The 21,250-nt window shown below is 34.2% G+C and overlaps 1 protein-coding gene across 1 annotated transcript in view; it reads left to right on the plus strand.

The window, feature by feature from the left end:
- CA10 (carbonic anhydrase 10) overlaps positions 1-21,250 on the plus strand; it is an 841,230-nt gene that overhangs the window by 340,226 nt on the left and 479,754 nt on the right. The gene's annotated exons all lie outside the window — the stretch shown is intronic.

Consider the following 21,250-nt stretch of genomic DNA (forward strand, 5'->3'; position numbering starts at 1 on the left):
TCCTTGGGGTCTGGTTTATATACCCCTTATGCAGTCGGTTCACCTTGATTACCACAAGTTTGTAAGCAATCTTTTTGCTTTCTGACTTTTTTTTTTTTTTTGTCATGTAGTTTTCACACACATACAGAAAAGTCAAATGGCCCATCAAAATGCTGTTAGCAACTTTGATTCAGGTCACAAAGCAAGTTTTAAAAGATCTTCTTGTGATTGATACTATTTAGCTAAGTAGAGTTTGTGTGCTGTTTTAAATATGACTTAGGAAGCATTTTTATAAAAAGGTCCTATAAAAAGGACCTTATTTCATGTAGTTTATTGTTCTGATTCTTTAAAAAACTAACCTGCCTTAGTTTTTCTTCCATTCTCAGTTTTATTTTTGCAAACCCTAAGGGGAACTTGAATTGGGTGCAATATATACCTTTCTCTAAAAAGTTGACCATTCAAGTCATCGTAACCATGTATAGGTTCCCTGACCAGTGTATTAAAGAAGGCAAATTTGAGTATTCAATCATTCTTTCTTTCTTGAAGAGGGTGATTGAGGGAATAACTGTACCCCAGGCAAAGTGAAAATTTTAAAAATGTAACCATACACACACACAAAGTAGACAGAAGGTTGGTACCTGAATTCCAGAGATTACCTGAAGATGGTGAGAAAGGCTGAATAACAGAGACTGAAGAGGAGTTAATGAGGAGATAAGTATGAAAGAGTAATGTGAGGTGAGATCCTCATGCCATGTTAAAGAAATGGATTTTTTCATAAGGGTATGCAAGGATTTAAAGCATTATTGGGTAGATGGTACATAGGGAGTGGAATAGAATAGGAATTAATCTAACACAAATAGTGAATATATAAGTTTCATTTTTCATCATACCATCTTAGAGGAAAACCTTAATGTGAGAGAAATTAAAAAACAAAACAAAATTAGGACAACTTCTCTCTAAAATGTATTGGAGAAAAAGAGAAGGAGAGATAGCTGGAGTTAAAAATCATTCATAATTTATGTTGCTTTTCAGTGTTTTTTGTTATTATGTGATTTTTAAAATATATTTTCAATTTAGTAAAGTGTTCCTGATCCAAGTTAACTTTTAAATGCTTTAGAGTTTGGAATTTTTGAAACATTTACTTTTGATGGTGTTAATTTTATATCTGACATAATTTGTGTTGTCAGCTGTTAGAAGAGCTGAGAACTGTCTGATGATATCCTTTGCATTTGTGAAAGGCCAAAAATAAAACATAAATGGTAGTTGGATATACTAATGGGTAATAAAATACCTGAACTTGATAGGCAATAGTTAAATCATGCTTGCAGTCTTTTAAGAGATGCTACTTACTGAATCGGGGTTTATTTTGGAAGTGAAGTTTCAAATCAGTGGCTCTGAATTTAGATTTTCCTCAAAGAAACGTGTATCTAACTCAAAAGGTTTAAAAACCTCCCTGTAAGAATGGGAGGTTTTGTAGAATTTCGGAAAGCTGCAACATTTTGAAGTCTAAGATCAGCTGGGTATCAATGTGGAAAATCCATCCCAGACATCATGTGTTTTATTTGACACTTTTATCCACAAGCATCATTCTTTTTCATGTTTAAATGAACCGGGTTTACAAAGCCATGAAGCCGCTTTGATGCAGTACCTGACTGTGTTACTATGTTTGTTTGAACATATTTGACCTGGCATAAGGCTCAGATGATGAATTACAGGTTTTATTTGTTTGTTTTTCTGCTTTTTGTTTTCATTTTGTTTTTTGTTAGGGCTGAAATTCAATGTGAACACAGGAATGCAAACAGTAATAATACATGAAAATCAAGGTATAATCATGCCTTGATACAATAAAAGGTATTTATCATATGTGACATGTATACCTGTGGCGGATTCATTTTGATATTTGGCAAATCTAATACAGTTATGTAAAGTTTAAAAATAAAATAAAATTAACAATAAAAAAAAAAAAATGATTTCTTTTACCTTTCAAGTTGCTTACTTACAATGGTAGTTTTTAAGCAAAGGTACTTTTTATTCCAGTTGTTCATATCTGACACATAGGACTCTTATGGACAAAATCCAAAATAAGCATACTTTCAAACAATACTCACATATGTTTGCATTGCATATGCATATAAGAATCCTATTTTTGGGAGAAATGTTGCCAAGATGGAGGAATAGGAAGACCCTGAGCTTACCTCCTCCCATGGGCACACCAAAGTTACAATTACAGAGCAACTATCAACAAGAACCTCAAGACTAGCTGAAAGATTTTCCATAACTGAAGATATAAAGAAAGAGCTACAATGAAATGGATATGAGGAGTGGAGACATAATACAGTCAAGACCCATACCCCTTTCTAGGCAACCAATAAACAGGAGAACAATAACAAATGCAGAGCTTCTCTCCAAGAAGAAAGAGCTCCAAGCCCCACATTAAGCTCACCAACTAAGGTGTCCTGTACCAAGAAGATGAGCTCCAAGAATGTCTGGCTGTGAAGGTCAACAAAGTAGTTGGCCCTGACACAACAGACAGTGCCACATAGAGGAGACTCTTAGAGCATATAGCTCTGCTGACCAGAAGAGAATGTGTTCATAGGCTCCATAGAATATCTCCTACATGAGTCCACTTCTCCAAAATCAGGTAAAGTAACCAAATTGTCTAACACTAGAAATAAATACAAAATATAGGCAAAATGAGGTGATAGAAATATGTACCAAAGAGGGAACAAGACAAAATCTCATGAAAAATGTTAACAAAATGGAGATAAGCAGTCTACAGCCATGGAGATACTCAGTGAACTCAGGAGAAGAAAGGAAGAACACAGTGAGAAATGTAACAGAATTAGAAAATATCAAGAACCAAATAGAACTAAAATTTAATTTAAAAATACAATTTAAAAAAGATTAAATTTAAAAATCAATTTAAACTTAAAAATGAGTGCAGTAAGACAGAAAAAAAAAACACCAATACAGTATACTAACGCATATATATGGAATTTAGAAAGATGGTAACGATAACCTTGTATGCGAGACAGCAAAAGAGACACAGATTTATAGAGCAGTCTTTTGGACTCTGGGGGAGAGGAAGAGGGTGGGATGATTTGGGAGAATGGCATTGACACATGTATAATATCATATATGAAATGAATCGCCAGTCCAAGTTCAATGCATGATACTGGTTGCTTGGGTCTGGTGCACTGGGACGACCCAGAGGGATGGTATGGGGAGGGAGGAGGGAGGGGGGTTCAGGATGGGGAACAAGTGTATACCTGTGGGGGATTCATGTTGATGTATGGCAAAACCAATATAATATTGTAAAGTAATTAACCTCCAATTAAAAAAAATATATTAAAAATAAAAGTACAGTGGAAGGAATCACATTAGATTAAATGATACAAAGGAATGGATCAGTTAACTGGAAAAGAGTAGTGGGAATCACCCTAACTGAACAAAAAAAAGTTTTTAAAATATTTATAAAATGAAGGTAGTTTAAGATACCTCTGAAACAACATCAACCACTCTAGTGGTCTCAAGACCACTAGTATAGGGGACTGAAGGAGAAGAGAGAGAGAAGGGGCAGAGAACTTATTTGAAGACATAATAGCTGAAAACTTCCATAACCTGTGAAAGGAAACAGATTCAGGTCCAAGTAGCAAAGGAGTTCCAAAGAAGATAAAATGAAAGAAGACCACAATAAAACGCTGTAATTAAAATAGCAAAATATAAAGATAAAGAGAGAATATTAAAAGTAACAAGATAAAAGCAACTAGTTACATATAAGGGACTTCTCGTAAGTCTATCAACTGACTTTTCAGCAGAAACTGCGTAGGCCAGAAGGGAGTGTCACAATATATTCAAAGTGATGAGAGGAAAAACCCTACAAACGAGAATATTCTACCCAGCAAGACTATCATTCAAATGTGAAGATGACAGAAATAATTTTATAGACAAGGAAAACAAAAAAGAGTTCAGCACTACTAACTGTCTTTACAAGATATGTTAGAGGGACTTATCTAAGCAGGTAAGATGACAACTAAAAATATGAACATTGCAAAAGGAAAAATCTCATTGGCAAAGGAAAATATACTATAAAGAAAAGAGATCACCCATTAATAAATCTACCTATTTTTGTTGTTTTACAGTCATTCAATCATGTCTGACTTTTTGTGACCCCATGGACTGCAGCACACTAGGTATCCCTGTCTTCATCTCCCAGAGCTTGCTCAAACTCAAGTCCATTGAGTCAGTGATATGACCCAACCATTTCAGCCTCTGTTGACCCCTTCTTCTCATGCCTTCAAGCTTTCCAAGCATCAGGGCCTTTTGGAACAAATTGGCTCTATGTATCAGATAACCAAAATTTGAAGCTTCAGCATCAGGCTTTCCAGGGAATATTAAGGTCTGATTTCCTTTCAGATTGACTGGTTTGATCTCCTTGCAGTCCAAGGGACTCTTGAGTCTTCTTTAACACCACATTTCAAAAGCATCATGTCTTATTTTGCACTCAGACTTCTTTATGGTTCAACTTTCACATCCATACATGACTACTGGAAAAATCATAGCTTTGACTAGATGGATGTTTGTCAGTGAAGTAATCGTTCTGTTTTTTAACATGCTGCCTAGACTGGTCATAGCTTTTATTCCAAGGAGCAAGCTTCTTTTAATTTCATGGTTGCAGTCATCATCTCCAGTGATTTTTGAGCCAAGAAAATAAAGTCTGTTACTATTTCCAATGTTTTTCCATCTATTTGTCATAAAGTAATGGGACTGGATGCCACGATCTTAGTTTTTTTAATGTTGAGTTTTAAGCCAGATTTTTCATTCTCCTCTTTCACTTTCATCAAGAGGCTTTTTAGTTCTTCTTTACTTTCTGCCATAAGGGTAGTGTCATCTGCATATCTGAGCTTATTGTTATTTCTCCTGGCAATCTTGATTTGAACTTGTGCTTCATCCAGCCCAGCATTTCAGTTCATGTACCTCTGCATAGAAATTAATAAGCATGGTGATAATATACAGCCTGACATACTCCATTCCTGATTTGGAACCAGTCTGTTGTTCCATGTCCAGTTCTAACTGTTGCTTCTTGACCTAAATACAGGTTTCACAGGAGGCAATTAAGGTTGTCTGGTATTCCCATCTTTTTAATAATTTTCCACAGTTTGTTGTGATCCACATAGTCAAAGGCTTTAGCATAGTCAATGAAACAGATGTAGATGGTTTTCTGGAATTCTCTTGCTTTTTCTGTGATCCAATGGATATTGGCAATCTGATCTCTGGTTCTTCTGTCTTTTCAAAATCCAGCTTGAACATCTAGTTGGAGAACTCTGAGCATTACTTTGCTAGTGTGTGAAGTGAGTGCAATTTTGTGGTAGTTTCAATATACTTTGGCATTGCCTTTTTTTGGAATTGAAATGAAAACTGATCTTTTCTAGTCCTATGGCCACTGCTCAGTTTTTCAAACTTGCTGGCATATTGTGTGCAGCACTTTAACAGCATCACCTTTTAGGATTTGAAGTAGCTCAGCTGGAATTCCATCACCTCCACTACCTTTGTTCACTGTGATGCTTCCTATAGCCCACTTGACTTCATACGTCAAGATGACTCACTCTAGGTGAGTGATCACACTATTATGGTTATCTGAGCCATTAAGATCTTTTTTTTTTTTTTTTTTTTTGGTATAGTTCTTCTGTATGCCTCCCACCTCTTCTTAATATCTTCTGCTTCTTTTAGGTTCATACAGTTTCTGTCTTTCTTGTGCACATCTTTACATGAAATGTTCCATTGGTATCTCTAATTTTCTTGAGGAGGACTCTAGTCTTTCCCATTTTATTGTTTTCCTGTATTTCTTTGCACTGTTCACAAAGGAAGGCCTTCTTATGTCTCCTTGCTATTCTTTGGAACTCTGAATTCTTTGGAATTCAGGTGGGTATATATCTTTTGTTTATTCCTTTGCCTTTCACATATTCTCTTTTCTCAGCTATTTTTAAGGCCTCCTCAGGAAACCATTTTGCTTTTTTGAATATCTCTTTTTCTTGGGGATGGTTTTGATCACTGCCTCATGTACAATGTTACATACCTCCATCCATAGTTCTTCAGGCATTCTGTCTATCAGATCTAATCCCTTGTATCTATTTGTCACTGCCATTGTATAATCGTAAGGGATTTGGTTTAGGTCATACCTGAATGGCCTAGTGGTGTTCCCTACTTTCTTCAATTTACATCTCAATTTTGCAACAAGTTCATGATCTTATTGCATGGGAGAGACACAGTCAGCTCCCAGTCTTGATTTTGCTGTCTATATAGAGCTTCTGCATCTCTTTTTTTTTTTTTTCATACATGATATTTTACATGTTTCAATGCCATTCTCCCAAATCTTCCCACCCTCTCCCTCTCCCACAGAGTCCATAAGACTGTTCTATACATCAGTGTCTCTTTTGCTGTCTCGTACACAGGGTTATTGTTACCATCTTTCTAAATTCCATATATATGCGTTAGTATACTGTATTGGTGTTTTTCTTTCTGGCTTACTTCACTCTGTATAATAGGCTGGTTGCAAGGAATATAATCTATCTGATTTTGGTATTGAGTATCTGGTGATATCCAAGTGTAGACTTATCTTTTGTGTTGCTGGAAGTGGATGTTTGCAATGACTAGGTGTTCTCTTACTAAAACTGTTAGCCTTTGCCATGCTTCATTTTGTACTCTAAGGCCAAAGTTGCCTGTTACTCCAGGTATCTCTTGACTTCCTACTTTTTCATTCCAATCCTTGATGATGAAATTCACTTTTTTTTTTTTTTTTGGGTGTTACTTCTAGAAAGTTAGTAGGAAAGTTAAAAGGCCAAAGTAGTAAATTTATCTATATCCATAATAAATAGTTAAGAAATACACAAACCAGAAAGCTATAAAATATGAGGTAAAAAATTAAGTATGAGGAGTAAAAAAGGAAGGTTATCACAATGCATTTGAAGTGAAGAACTCATCATCTTAAAATAATCATATATTGCTATATAAAAACTTCATGGTAACCACAAACCAAAAACTGATAGCAGATACACGCATGCACACACACACACAATAGAGGAATCCAAGCATAGTGCTAAATATTGTCATCAAATCTCAAGAGAAGAGATCAAAAGAAGAAAGGAACAAATAAGAACCACAAAAGGCAATCCCAAAATAATTTTTAAAATGGTGATGCTTGCATACTTAACAATAATTACCTTAAAGTTAAATGCACTAAATGTGTCAATCAGAAATCATACAGTGGGTAAACAGATAAAAATCAAGTCCCATATATTTTCTGCCTGCAAGACACCTACCTCAGATCTAAAGACACACACAAACTAAAAATGAGGGATGGAAAAAAGTATTCCTTGCAAGTGAAAAGGAAAGAAAAACAGGCATGCTTATAGTTCCATCAGAAAAAAATAGAGTTTGAAACAAAGATTGTAACTGGAGACAAAGAAGGACATTATATAATGATCAAGACTTAAATCAAAGAAGAAGATATAACAATTTTCTAAAATAGGTAGAAGCTCGTAAAATAAATAGGAGCACATAAACTCATAAAACAAATACAAATATATATATTAAAAGGAGAAATTGACAGTAACTCAATGATAATAGGAGAGTAATATCTCACTTACATAAGTGGACAGTTCATCCAGATGGTAAATCAGTAACACTGGCCGTAAATAATATGCTGTATAAGATAGTATTAAAAGATATATATAGAACATTTCATCTGAAAGTAGCATAATACACATTATCTTCAAACTCATATGGGACATTATTGAGAATAGATCGTATGTTAGGCCACAAAAAAATTTTCTTTTTTAAATATTGAGTTTTTAATCACATCAAGCATTATTTCTGACCAAAAAAGTTTGAGACTACAGATCAACTAAAAGGGGAAGAAAAAACTGCAAAAGTCACAAACACAAGGAGTCTAAACAATATGATACTAAACCAACCAACTGGTTACTGAAAAAAATCAAAAGGAAATGTAAAAAAAAAAGGAAAAAAATTGAAGACATATAAAGATAGAAATACACAGTCCAGAATCTATGAGACCCAAATAAAGCAGTTCTAAGAGGGAAGTTTGTAGTGATGCAGCCTTCTTCAGGAAACAAACAAACAAATCCCTCAAATAAACAGTCCATCTGTACATGTAATGGAACTAGAAAAAGAAGAAAAAAAAATGAAGGTAGTAGAAAGAAAGAAATAACAAAGATCAGAGCAGAAATAAAATAGAGAAACGCAATGGTTTTCTTTGAAAAGACAAGCAAAACTGATAAACTTTAGCAAGAATCATCAAAAAAGAGAGATGAACCAAAGCAATAAAAACAAAAATAAAAGAGGGAAGTCAAACCGACACCACAGAAATACAAAGATGTAAAAAAACCTTATGAAAAATTATATGCCAACAAAATGGATAACCTAGAAGAAATGGATTCATTTCTAGAAATGAACAATCTCCTAAACTGAATTAGGAAGAAATTGGAAATATGAGCAGACTGATTATCAGTAATAAAATTGAATCAGTAATTAAACAATTCCCAAAAAACAAAATGGCTTCACAGATGAACCAAATGGCTTCACAGCAGAATTCTACCAAACATTTAAAGGAGAGTTAACAACTATTTTTTCAAACTATTAGAAAATAATTGACGTGAAAGGAAGACCTTTGAACTTACTCTATGAGGTCAACATCAACCTGATACCAAAAGCAGAGGAAGACTCCATGAAAAAAGAAAGTTAGTATCAAATATCACACTGATGAAAATAGGTGGAAAATTTCTCAACAAAATATTAGCAAACCAAATTCAACAATATAGTGAAAGGATCATGCACCATGATCAAGTGGACTCTGTCCCGGGGATTCAAGCATGGCCCAATATCTACAAATTGATCAACATGATATATCACATTAACAAAACAAAGAATGAAAAATCATATGACCATCTTAATAGATGCAGGAAAAGCCTTTAACAAAATTCAACAACGATTTATGCTGAACACTGCCAACAATGTGTTTACAGCGGTAAGATACCACAGCACAATAAGGGCCATATATTATGAGCCCAGAGCTAATATCCTCGATGGTAAAAACCTGAAAGCATTTCCTGTAAGGAAGAAGATAAGGATGCCCTCTATCACCACATTGTTAGAAGTTCTAGCCACAGCAATCAGAGAAGAAAAATAATGAGTTCAAATTGGAAAAGAAGAAGTAAAACTGTCACTATTTGCAGGTGACATGATAGTATATAGAGACAATCTTAAAGACACAAACAAAAAGTGAGAACTAAAAAACAAATTCATTAAGGATCCAAGATATATTGTCAATATACAGAACTGTGTTGCATTTCTTTCTTTTTTTTTTTTTTTTTTTTGCATTTCTGTAAACTAACAACAGAGTATCAGAAAGAGAAATTTAAAAAAGAACCCTATTTACAGCTGCTTGAAAAAATAATATACTTAAGAATAAATCTAATCCAAAAGGTACAAGATCTATACTCAAAATGCTGGAAGACATTTACTAAACTAATTGAACATGACAAAAACAATTGGGAAGGTATACCATATTTATGGATTGGAATTAATATTGTTATAATGAGCATACTACCTAATCAATCTACAGATTCAATACAATCCCTATCAAAGATACAAATGGCATTTTTCCTAGAACCAGAACAAATAATTATTGCTAAATTTGTATGGAAACACAAAAGATCTCAAACAACGAAATAATCTTGAAAAAAAGGACAAATCAGGAGGTTTCATGCACCTGATTTTCACCCATTCTATGAAGCTGTAGTAATCAGAATAGTATGGTACTGGCACAAAAACAGAAACATAGATCAATGGGACAAAATAGAAAGTCCAGAAATAAATCCATGCGCCTGTGGTTAATTAATCTATGAAAAAGGAAACAAGAGTAAACTTGTTTATTATTATTATTATTATTATTATTAAATAAGACAGCCTCTTCAGTAAATAACATTGGGAAAATTGAGCAGCTCCATACTAAAGAGTCAAAGGAAACTGTTTTCTTACACCAAACACAAAAATAAATCCAAAGTGGATTAAAGACCTAAATGTAGAATCATAAAGCACAAAACTAGAAGAAAGCATAGGTAATATATTCTTTGACATTGGCCTGAGCAATAGTTTGTTTGTTTGTTTGTTTTTGCATATGTCTCCTTAGGCAAGGGAAACAATGAAAAATTAAACAAATTAGATTATTGAAACTAAAAGCTATTGCATAGAGAACAAAACTCTCAACAAAGTGAAAAAGCCACTGGCTTAATAGGAGAATATATTTGCAAATGATGTATCTGATGAAGGTTAATATTCACAATATACAAAGTACTTTTATAACTCAACATTAAAAAAAACCCTGCAATCCAATTTTTTAAAAAGGCAGAGAACCTGAATTAGACGTTTACCTCAAGAAGACACATAGATGGCCAACAGATACATGAAAAGATGCTAAACATCACTAATCATCAGAGAAATGCAAATTAAACCCACAATTCTACTTCTGAGTATTTTTACAAAGACAACCAAAATACTAATTTGAAAAGATATGTGCATCTCTATGTTTATAGTAGCATTGTTTACAATAATCAAGATAGTTGAAGCAACCTAAGTGTTCATCTATAGATACATGAAGAAGATAAGGTGTATCTGTACAATGGAAAGCCATAAAGGGGAGTGGTATTTTCGACCTAGAGTGCAGTATGCTAAATGAAATAAGTCACAGAAAGAAAAATGCCATGTGATTCCACTTATACGTGGAATCTAAAAAACAATGAACAAACAAATGAACAAATGTTTAAAAAAAAAAAAAAGGGGAAAGAAAAACAGATCAAATGAATAGATACAGAGAACAAATTGGTAGTTACCAGAGAACAAATTGGTGGAGGGATGAGTGAAATAGCTGAGGGTGATTCAATGTACAAAATTCCAATTACAAAATGAGTCATACAATGAAATATATAGAATGGGAAATATAGTCAATTATATTTTAATATCTTTGTATAGTGACTGATGATAACTAGACATATCATGAGGATAATTTTTAATGTACTGAAACATCAAATCAATATTTTGTCACTTGTAACTAACATAATATGTTTGTTTTACATCAATTAGAAAAATAGTATGTAGACACTTGAAGGACATGAATCAAAATGCTAATGATGTTTGTCTCTGCAGAGATGGGGATTATAAGTGATAGTTTGTTTTTGCTTTGTTTTCTTATGTATGTTGTTACCTTCAATGAAAATGTATTTCTTGTAAGAGTATAAATAAAACAATAAACATCATTAAAGATTACAAGTGAACATAGATATATAGAAGTTAAATGGAGGTTGAAGTGAAGAAGTGAAGTGAAGTGATGTGAAGTGAAAGTTGCTCAGTCATATCTGACTCTTTGCAACTGTACAGTCCATGGAATTCTCCAGGCCAGAATACTGAAGTTGGTGGCCTTTCCTTTCTCCAGGGGATCTTCCCAACCCAGAAATCGAACCAGGGTCTCCTGCATTGCAGGCAGATTCTTTACCAACTAAGCTATTAGGAAAGCCCTATGGAGGTTACTTTAATTAAATAACTATTTTGCCATAATTATGGAAATCATTAACTGTAAAATCAGGCATATTGGCAATAATTTTTCCAATTTGATTTTTATTTTATACTGGGGTATGGTTGATTTACACTGTGGTGTTAGTTTCAGGTGTATAGCAAAGTAATTTGGGTATTCATATACATATACCCAATCTTTCTCAGATTCTTTTCCCATGTATCAATAGATTATAAGAGAATACTGAGTAAAGTTCCCTGTGCTTCACAATAGATCCTTGTTGGTTAGTTTATATATAATGGTGTGTATATGTTAATTCCAAACTCCAAATTTATCCCTCCTCTGTCTGCTTTTCCACTTTGGTAACCATAAGTTTGCACTGGAAGCCCATTAATCTGGTTATATTTCTTAAATAATTCATTTGTACCATTTTTTTACATGCCATATATAAGTGATATTTATTTTTCTCTATCTGGCTTACTTCACTTAGTATGGGTAATCTCTAGTTCATTTCATGTTTCTGAAAAGGACATTATTTCATTATTTTTATAGCTCAGTAATATTCTACTATATATGTATACACCATCTTCTTTATCCAGTCAATTGTCAATAACTATTTAGTTTGCTTCTATATCTTAGTTATTGTTTATAGTGCTGTTATGAACTTTGGAGTGCATATATCTTTTTGAATTATGCCTTTCTCTGGATCAGTGCCCAGGAGTGGGATTGCTGAAGGATATGGTAAGGGGGTGAGAGAGGATGAGATGGTTGGGTGGCATCACCGACTCGATGACATCAGTATGACATGAGTGTGAAAAAACTCTGGGAAATAGTGAAGGACAGGGAAGCCTGGTGTGCTGCAGTCCATGGGGTCACAAAGAGTTGGATGTGACTTAGCAACTGAACAAGAATGGTAACTTTAATTTTTAAGTAATCTCCATACTGTTCTCCACAGTGGTTGCACCAATTTACATTCACATCAAAATTATAGGAGCATTTGCTTTTCTCCATACCCTAACCAGCGTTTATTCTTTGCAAAAATTTTAATAATGGCTGTTCTGACTGGTGTGAGGTGATACCTCATTGTAGTTTCAATTTGCATTACTCTAATAATTGGTGGTGCTGAGTCATATTTTCATGTGCTTCTTGGCCATCTGAGTGTCTTCTTTGGAGAACTGTTTATTTAGGTCTTCTGTCCATCTTTAGATTGGTCTTTGTTTGTTTGTTTGTTTTCTAATGTAGAGCTTCATGAGCTGTTTGTATATTTTGGAGATTAATCCCATGTAGGTCATTTAATTTGTAAATATTTTCTCCCATTCTGTAGGTTGTCTTTTCATTTTGTTTAGTCCTGAGTACTGTTATTTTGTCTCCTCAGGTAGGTTTATTTCTAGATATTTTATGCTTTTTGAAGTGATGGTAAAATGACTTATTCCTTTTCCTGCACAAAAGCTTTTAAGTTTAATTAGGTCTCATTTGTCTATTTACTAAAAGTGTAATTACTTTAATTAATTTAAAGTTAGATCAAAAAAGATATTGCTGCTATTTATGTCAAAGAGTGTTCTGCCTATGTCTTCCTCTAAGAGTTTTGTCAGAGAAAGCAATGGCAACCCACTCCAGTACTCTTGCCTAGAAAATGGACGGAGGAAATGAAAATGCTCTTCCTGCCATGGACGGAGGAGCCTGGTAGGCTGCAGTCCATGGGGTCGCTAAGAGTCAAACACGACTGAGTGACTTCACTTTCACTTTTCACTTTCATGCATTGGAGGAAATGGCAACCCACTCCAGTGTTCTTGCCTGGAGAATCCCAGGGACGGCGGGGCCTGGTGGGCTGCCGTCTATGGGGTCGCACAGAGTTGGACACGACTGAAGCAACTTAGCAGCAGCAGCAGCAAGAGTTTTGTAGTATCTGGTCTTACATGTAGGTCTTTAATCCGTTTTGAGTTTATTTTTGTGTATGGTGTTAGAGACTGTTCTAATTTCATTCTTTAACATGTAGCCATCAAGTTTTCCCAGCACCGCTTACTGAAGAGACTTTTCTCCATTATAAATTCTTGCCTCCTTTGTCATGGATTAGGTGACTGTTAGTGCATGGGTTTATCTCTCGACTTTCTATATTGTTCCATTACCAGTGCCATTTTTATTTTTTATTTTTTTCTTTATTCTGCACCATGCATCAAACTGTTTTGATTACTGTAGCTTTGTAGTATAGCCTGAAGTCAGGGACAGTGATTCCTCCACCTCCGTTTTTCTTTCTTATGATGGTTTCACTTTTCTGGAGCTTTTTTGTTTCCATACAAATTTAAGATTTTATTTTTTTGTCTAGTTCTCTGAAAAATGCCATTGATAATTTGATAGAGGTTACATTGAATCTGTAGGTTATTTTGGGTAATATAGTAATTTTGACAATATTGATTCTTCCAGTCAGACAAAACATCTCCCCATCTGCTTGTGTCATATTTGATTTGTTTCATCAGTCTTATAGTTTCCAGAGTACAGTTATTTTGTCTCTTTAGGTAGGTTTATTCCTAGATAGTTTATCCTTTTTGAAGTGATGTTAAAATGGATTATTTCTTTAATTTCTCCTTCTACTCCCTTGTTGTTAGTGTATAGAAATGCAAGAGATTTTTTGTGTATTAATTTTTTATCCTGCAACTTTACCAAATTCATTGATGGACTCTAGTAGTTTTCTGGTAGCATCTTGAGAATTAACTTTGCATAACATCTTGGCATCTGAAAACAGTGACAGCTTTACTTTTTTTTTTTTTTCCAATTTGGATTCATTTCTTTTATTTTTTTTTCCTCTGATTACCATAGCTAGGACTATCAAAATTACATTGAATAAAACTGATGAATGAACATCCTTTTATGTTTCTGATCTTAGTTGAGATGCTTTCAACTTTTTACCACTGAGAATGATGTTAGCTGTAGGTTTGTCATATGGACATTTATTATGTTGAGATAGGTCCCTCTATGTCCACTTTCTGGAGAGCTTTTGTGTGTGTATGTGTGTTTTGTTTGTTTTTTAAATTTTTAACCATAAATGGTTGTTGAATTAGGTCAAACCTTTTTCCTACATCTGTTGACATGACTATATGATTTATATTCTTCAATTTTTTGATGTGATGTATCACACTGATTGATTACAAGATATTGAAAAAATCTTGCATACCTGGGAAAGACCTCAATTGATCATGCTGTGTGATTCTGCTAATGAACTGTTGGCTTTATATTATTAGGATTTTGTTGTGGATTTTTGCATCTATTTATCAGTGATATTGACCTGTACTTTTCTATATTTTTGGTATCATTGTCTGGTTTTGATATCAAAATGACAGTGACTTCATAAAATGAGTTTGAAAGTATTTAATCCTCTGCAGCTTTTTGGAATAGTTTCAAAAGCATAATTTTAGCTCTTCTTTAAATGTTCAGTAGAATTAGCCTGTGAAGTCATTTGGTTTATTTGAAAATTTTAAATCAGAGTTTCAATTTTAGTACTTGTTATTCATCTGTTCATATTTAATAGCTCTTCCTTTTTTAATCTTAGTAGATTTTATGTTTCTAACAATTTGATCATTTCTTCGAGGCTGTCCATTTTATTGGTATATAATTGCTGGTAGTAGTCACTTAAGATCTTTTGTATTTCTGTGGTATTAATTGTAACATCTTTTTCATTTCTAAGTCTATTGATTTGAGTCTTCTCCCTTTTTTTCTTGATGAATTTGGCTAAACGTTTATCAGTTTTATTTATCTCCTCAGAGAACCAACTTTTAGTTTCCATGATCTTTGCTATTGCTTTCTTTTTCTCTATTTCATTTATTTCTGCTCTGGTCTTTAAGATTTCTTTTCTTCTACTAACCCTGGATTTTTTTTGTTGTTGTTGTTCTTAATTTCTCTAGTTGCTTTAGGTATAAGTTTAGGCTGTTTATTTGAGATTTTTCTTATTTCCCAAGTTAAGAATGTATTGCTAGAAACTTACCTCTTGAAACTGATTTTGCTGTGTTCCATAGGTTTCAATGTCATGTTTTCATTTTTATTTGTCTCTAGATGCTTTTTAATTTTCTCTTAGATTTTTTTTCAGTGCTCCATTGGTTGTTTAGGAACATATTGTTTATTTTTGACAGTTTTTTTTTTTTTTTTAAAGTGTATTTCTAATCTCACAATATTGTGTTTGAAAAAGATGATTGATATCATTTAAATTTTATTAAATTTATTGAAATTTGCACAGTGGCCAGCATGTTGGTCTATGCTGGAGGATGTTCCATGTGCACTTGAAAAGAACATGTGTATTCTGCTGCTTTCAGATGGAATGCTCTGTGCATATAAATTAAGTCCCTCTGGTGTAATGTGCCACTTAAGGCCTGTGTTTCCTTATTGATTTTCTGTCCAGATGGTCTTTCCATTGACATAAGTGGAGTGTTAAAGTTTCCCAATATTGTATTATTATAAATTTCTTCTTTTATGGCTAGTAGAATTTGCCTTATATATTGATGTGCTCCTATGTTGTGTGCATTTATATTTATAATAGTTATATCTTCTTGGGTTGATCCCTGGATCATTATGTAGTTTTCTTCTTTGCCTATTGTAATAGCCTTCATTTTAAACCCAATTTGTCTGTTCTGAGTACTGTTATTCCACCTTTCTTAGATTTCCATTTGCATGGAATACCTTCTTATATAACCTCACTTTCAGTATGTATGTGTCCCTAGATCTGAAGTGGGTTTCTTGTAGACTTTCTGTTTCTGTTCTGTTCTTATTTTCTGTTTCTATTCAGACAGTCTATGACTTTTGGTTGGAACACTTAATCCATTTACATTTAATGCAGTTATTGATATGTATATTGCATATATATATATATATATATATATATATATATATATATATATGATTGTTTTAAGTTGCTGGTTGCTGGTATCTTAATTTCAAATGCTTTTCCAATATCCAGTATTTGTACTGTCCTCATGATTGCTGGTTTTGATATCATATTTGTGTGTGGATGGTTTCTTACCTTTATTATATGTTTGCCCTTACTGATGAGCTTTCCCATTCATAATTTCTTTTGTTTCTAGTTGTGACTTTTTCTGACAACAATGAACTTTTAGCAATTGTTATAAACCCAGTTTGATGATGCTGAATTCTCTTAAGTTTTGCTTGTCTGTAAAGTTTTTGATTTCTTCATCAAATCTGAATGAGTGTCTTGCTATAGACCATTCTTGGTTGTAGATTTTTCCCTATCATCACTGTAAATATATTGTGCCACTCCATTCTGACCTACAGGTTTCTGCTAAAAAATCAGCTGTTAACCATATAGGGATTCCATTGTATGGTACATGCTGATTTTTGCTTGTTGCTTTTAAATATTTTATATTTTTCTTGAATTTTTGTCAATTTGATTAATATGTGTTTTGTTGTCCTCCTTGGATTTATCCTGTATGGGACTTTATGAGCTTTCTGGACTTGAATGAGTGTTTTTATTTTTATTTTTCCCATGTTAGGGAAGTTGATGGTTGTTACTTTTTCCATTTTTTTCTCCTAGCTCTTTCTCTCTGTCTTCATTTTCAGGAACCCCTATAATGGAAATGTTGGTACATTTAAGATTTTTCCAGAGGTCCCTGAGATTGTATTTTTTTTTCATTTTTCTTTCATTTATTTTGTTCCACAGTAATGATTTCCATCATTCTTTTTATTCATTATTCATTCTTCTGCATGTTTTACTCTACTATTGTTACCTTCTACAGTATTTTTCATTTCATTTTTTGTTTTTAATCTCCATTTGTTTGGTTTTCACTTGATTGTTCTTTTGATGGAATACATTTCTTCTAGTTGTCCTTCATGTGGAATACATTTCTCTGACATCTCATTTTTTATAACTTTTTGTGTTTTTAGCCTCTTTTTCTCAGGCTACAGGTGTGTAGTTCTTGATTCTGGTGTCTTTCACTTGCTGAGTGAGGTTGGCCCAGGGGTTTATGCAGGCTTACTGGTGGGAGGGACTGATGCATGCCCAGTGGAGTTGAGCTGGGTCTTATCCTCTGGTGTATCAATGGGTGTATTTAGAAACATCTGTTTTTTCAGGATGACTTTGGGCAGTTTTCCTGATGAAAATTGCAGCTATCTTTTCACCCTGTTGATTATTTGGCCTGAGGTGTCCCAGCACAGGAAGCTTCAGGCTGTTAGGTATGCCCAGGTCTTGGGTGCCAAAATGACAAACTCCAGGAGAGCTCACACGGATGAATATTCTCTCAGGCATCTGCCACCCGGGTTCTTTCCCCCTCAGTGAGCGACATTCAACCTCCACCTCCCCAAGAGAACCACCAAGATCACAGGTAGGTCTGGCACAGTTTCCTATGGCATCACTGCTTTGCCTTGAGTCCCAGTGCATGTGAAATCTTGTGTATGAAGTTTAAGAGTGGAATCTCTGTTCCCCTGGTCCTTTGCAGCTCCTTCACTCCCTGTTCACATTCAAAGTCAAATTATATAAGGGCCTCTCCTCCTGATATTAGACTCCCAGACTGGGATGCTTGACATAAGACTCAGAACTCTCATTCCTTGTGGGAATGTTTCTGATAAAAGTTATTTTTCAGTATGTGACTATATTGCAGAAGTGCTTCCCCTACCATCTCATTTTGGCTGCTTCTTTATTTTGGATGTAGCAGATCTTTTTGATAGGGTCCTGTCTTTTGTTGATGGTCATTTAGCAGTTGTGATTTTGGTGTTTTTTTAAGAGGAAGTGAGAACAGTCTTTTACTTCACCATCTGCTTTCTCTAATCTCCTTGAAGGCTTCTTCATACAAGCAAAATTTCTGGCAAAAGAAGACACCTCATCCTTTTTGAAAAAGTGGCCTAATTAGCAACAGCACCATCAGGAAACCAGAAGAAAGAGTGGAAGAGACAGAGGGATAACATTCATTTTTATAGGGTCAAAAAATTGAAATTTTTAATCAGGCTTTATGGGGTTGCTAGAATATGAACTAGCATGAAACATCAAGCAGAATGAAATATTACTTGGAGGAGGATCTTTTAAATATTAGATATTCTGGCTCCAGATTTGTGAAAAATGAATGACCTACATGTATTTCATTGTGGATTCTATTCCAAAAAGTGTTATTGCAAGGAACGAAGCCACTTGAGACTGTAGAAGAAGCTTAAGCATCAAATTAGACTCTTGTCCTGGGAATCCACTTCCAGTCTAGAAACTCTTTGATTTTATTTGAATAGTTGTTAGACAGAAGACAAAGAATATATTTCTTTGAAGCTGACCCTGAAATGATGATCTAACTAGGATTTAAACCCTCTAGTTTAAATGGAACCTTCCTTTAAAGCTCTAGCATTGTTTTGGAAGAAACTTGCATTCTTCTCTTCTTCTCTTCTATCAAAATTATTCCTCAAAATTTTGAATGCAGGACTCTTTCTACTCTAAGATATTTTTCTCTGAGTAGCTAGAATGGATAATTCAGGATAAAACAAATGAAAGGATTTTGATTAATGGTTTAAAAATAGGGCCAAAATAATTATGTTTATGTGCAGAGCTTTTGGAAAGCAGTGGAAGGTTTCAGAGCATAGTATTGAAAAGTGATAAAAGTTAAGCCAAATGAGAAAGGCTAAGATGCTGTATTCTAAGTTGGGAAACAAGTTTAGAGTAAAGATGTTCTGTTGTTGATACCAGGCTCTGGTACATGGTTGCTTAGCTTACATCTGGGCTGAGGATTACTGCACACTGTCTTGGTAGTTTCATGGAAATATGTACTTCTTGACATATCCCAGAAAGTAAATCAATTCAGAGTCTTTAGGCAAGTCTCCCAAAGAAACACCTGGATACTGGCTTTAATTTTTTTTATAAATATATCTAGATCTCATTCTTTTCTATTCTGGTGATTTTTTTTTTAAATAGAGTTTGCTTTCTTCTCCTGCTTCTTGTTCTTTTCCTCTCTTTCTCTCTACTCATCTCTCTCATTCGTCTCCATCTCATTCCTTTTTGCTCTCTTACCCTTTCTTCCCCTCTCCAATACTCTCCAATTTTCTTTCTCCTCTTCACCTTTTCCTAAACCTCTGTTCTCCCCTTCCTTTCTTCCCTCCTTTCTCTTCCTGAGTACATTTAACTAAGGAAACTGTGCCTCTCTCTTCTGCATCAAAGTGGAATAGGTTTTCCTCTTTTATGCATTTTAGAGGGATTGTAACTGTATGATTTTTGTGCCAATACATAAATTACACAAAACTCTAGTTATCTGAGAACCAAACACAACTTTTATAAAAGGATACAGGAAGAATTAACTGCAGGTGTTTAACGAAATTTAGGCAGATGAATTTCTAGAAGGAAATTTTTCCTTTAGTAATCTCACAAATTAAGTATCTGTTACATGCAGTTTTTTGGTTACATGATTCCACAGATAATACAAAAGAACTAAATTAAAACAAAATCTAGAATAAAAAATATGATTTGGGGAGTTTCAACAACATAAACAATCGAATAATTGAGCAATTATCAGACTTTAAATTTTTCTTATGAAAATTTAATGTGATATATTTGCAACTTTATTAGTGTTGCATGAAAGATTAAGAATAACTAAATAACAAAGCATTTTACAAATTAACTGTTCTTTCAAAAATAGACAATAAAGCATCTGATTCACATACAATTTCTTTCCATCCATCTAAATATGAGGGAGAAGAAGATCAAAGGAGGGGGAGATGACCTAATTTTTACAGATTTCTTCCCAGATAGACTTATCTCTCAAGCATTTCAGAACAAGTGTCTCCATCACAATCAAGAAGATAAAACTGACAGAGGAACTGAGTGACATAGAAACAGTCACACACACAGCGAAATTCTGAATTTTAATATTAAGAATCTGATTATCAGTTGTGTTTTCTTGAAGAATGTTCTCAAATTGGGCAGCCTACTCCTCATAAGACTGATCATTTTGCTGGATAAATCAGCAAAGCTCTCCCTACATGAACATTAGACTTTGAATCCTGTTTAAGGGCTATCACAACCTAGAAAACTTTGGTCTGAATATAGAAACAAAATGCATTTTCTTATCACTTCAGCGGAAAAAAAAAAAGTATATTCTATTTGAAGGACTTAAGAAAATGCTAATTTTCTTCTAAGTTCTGTTTTTCTAAAACAAAAGAACTAGATTAAAACTGAAAATATAGAATAAAAAGTATGATTTGGGGAGTTTCAGCCTCATAAACTGCAGTTGGTGACTGCAGCCATGAAATTAAGAAGCACTTGCTCCTTGGAAGAAAAGGTAAGGCCAACCTAGACAACATATTAAAAAGCAGAGATGGTACTTTGCCCACAAAGGTCCATCTAGTCAAAGCTATGGTTTTTCCAGTAGTCATGTATGGATGTGAGAGTTGGACTATAAAGAAAGCGGAGTGCCAAATAATGGATGCTTTTGAACTGTGGTGTTAGAGAAGACTGTTGAGATTCCCTTGAACTGCTAGGAGATCCAAGCAGTCAATCCTAGAGGAAATCAGTCCTGAACATTCATTGGAATGGCTGGTGCTGAAGATGAAACTCCAATACTTTGGTCACCTGATGCAAAGAACTGACTCATTGGAAAGACCCTGATGCTGGGAAAGAGTGAAGGCAGGAGGAGAAGGGGACGACAGAGATAAGATGGTTGGATGGCATCACTGACATGATGGACATGAGTTTGAACGTGCTCTGGGAGTTGGTGATGGACA

Source organism: Bubalus kerabau, chromosome 4, assembly GCF_029407905.1.
Source record: "Bubalus kerabau isolate K-KA32 ecotype Philippines breed swamp buffalo chromosome 4, PCC_UOA_SB_1v2, whole genome shotgun sequence".
NCBI classification, from domain to species: Eukaryota; Metazoa; Chordata; class Mammalia; order Artiodactyla; family Bovidae; genus Bubalus; species Bubalus kerabau.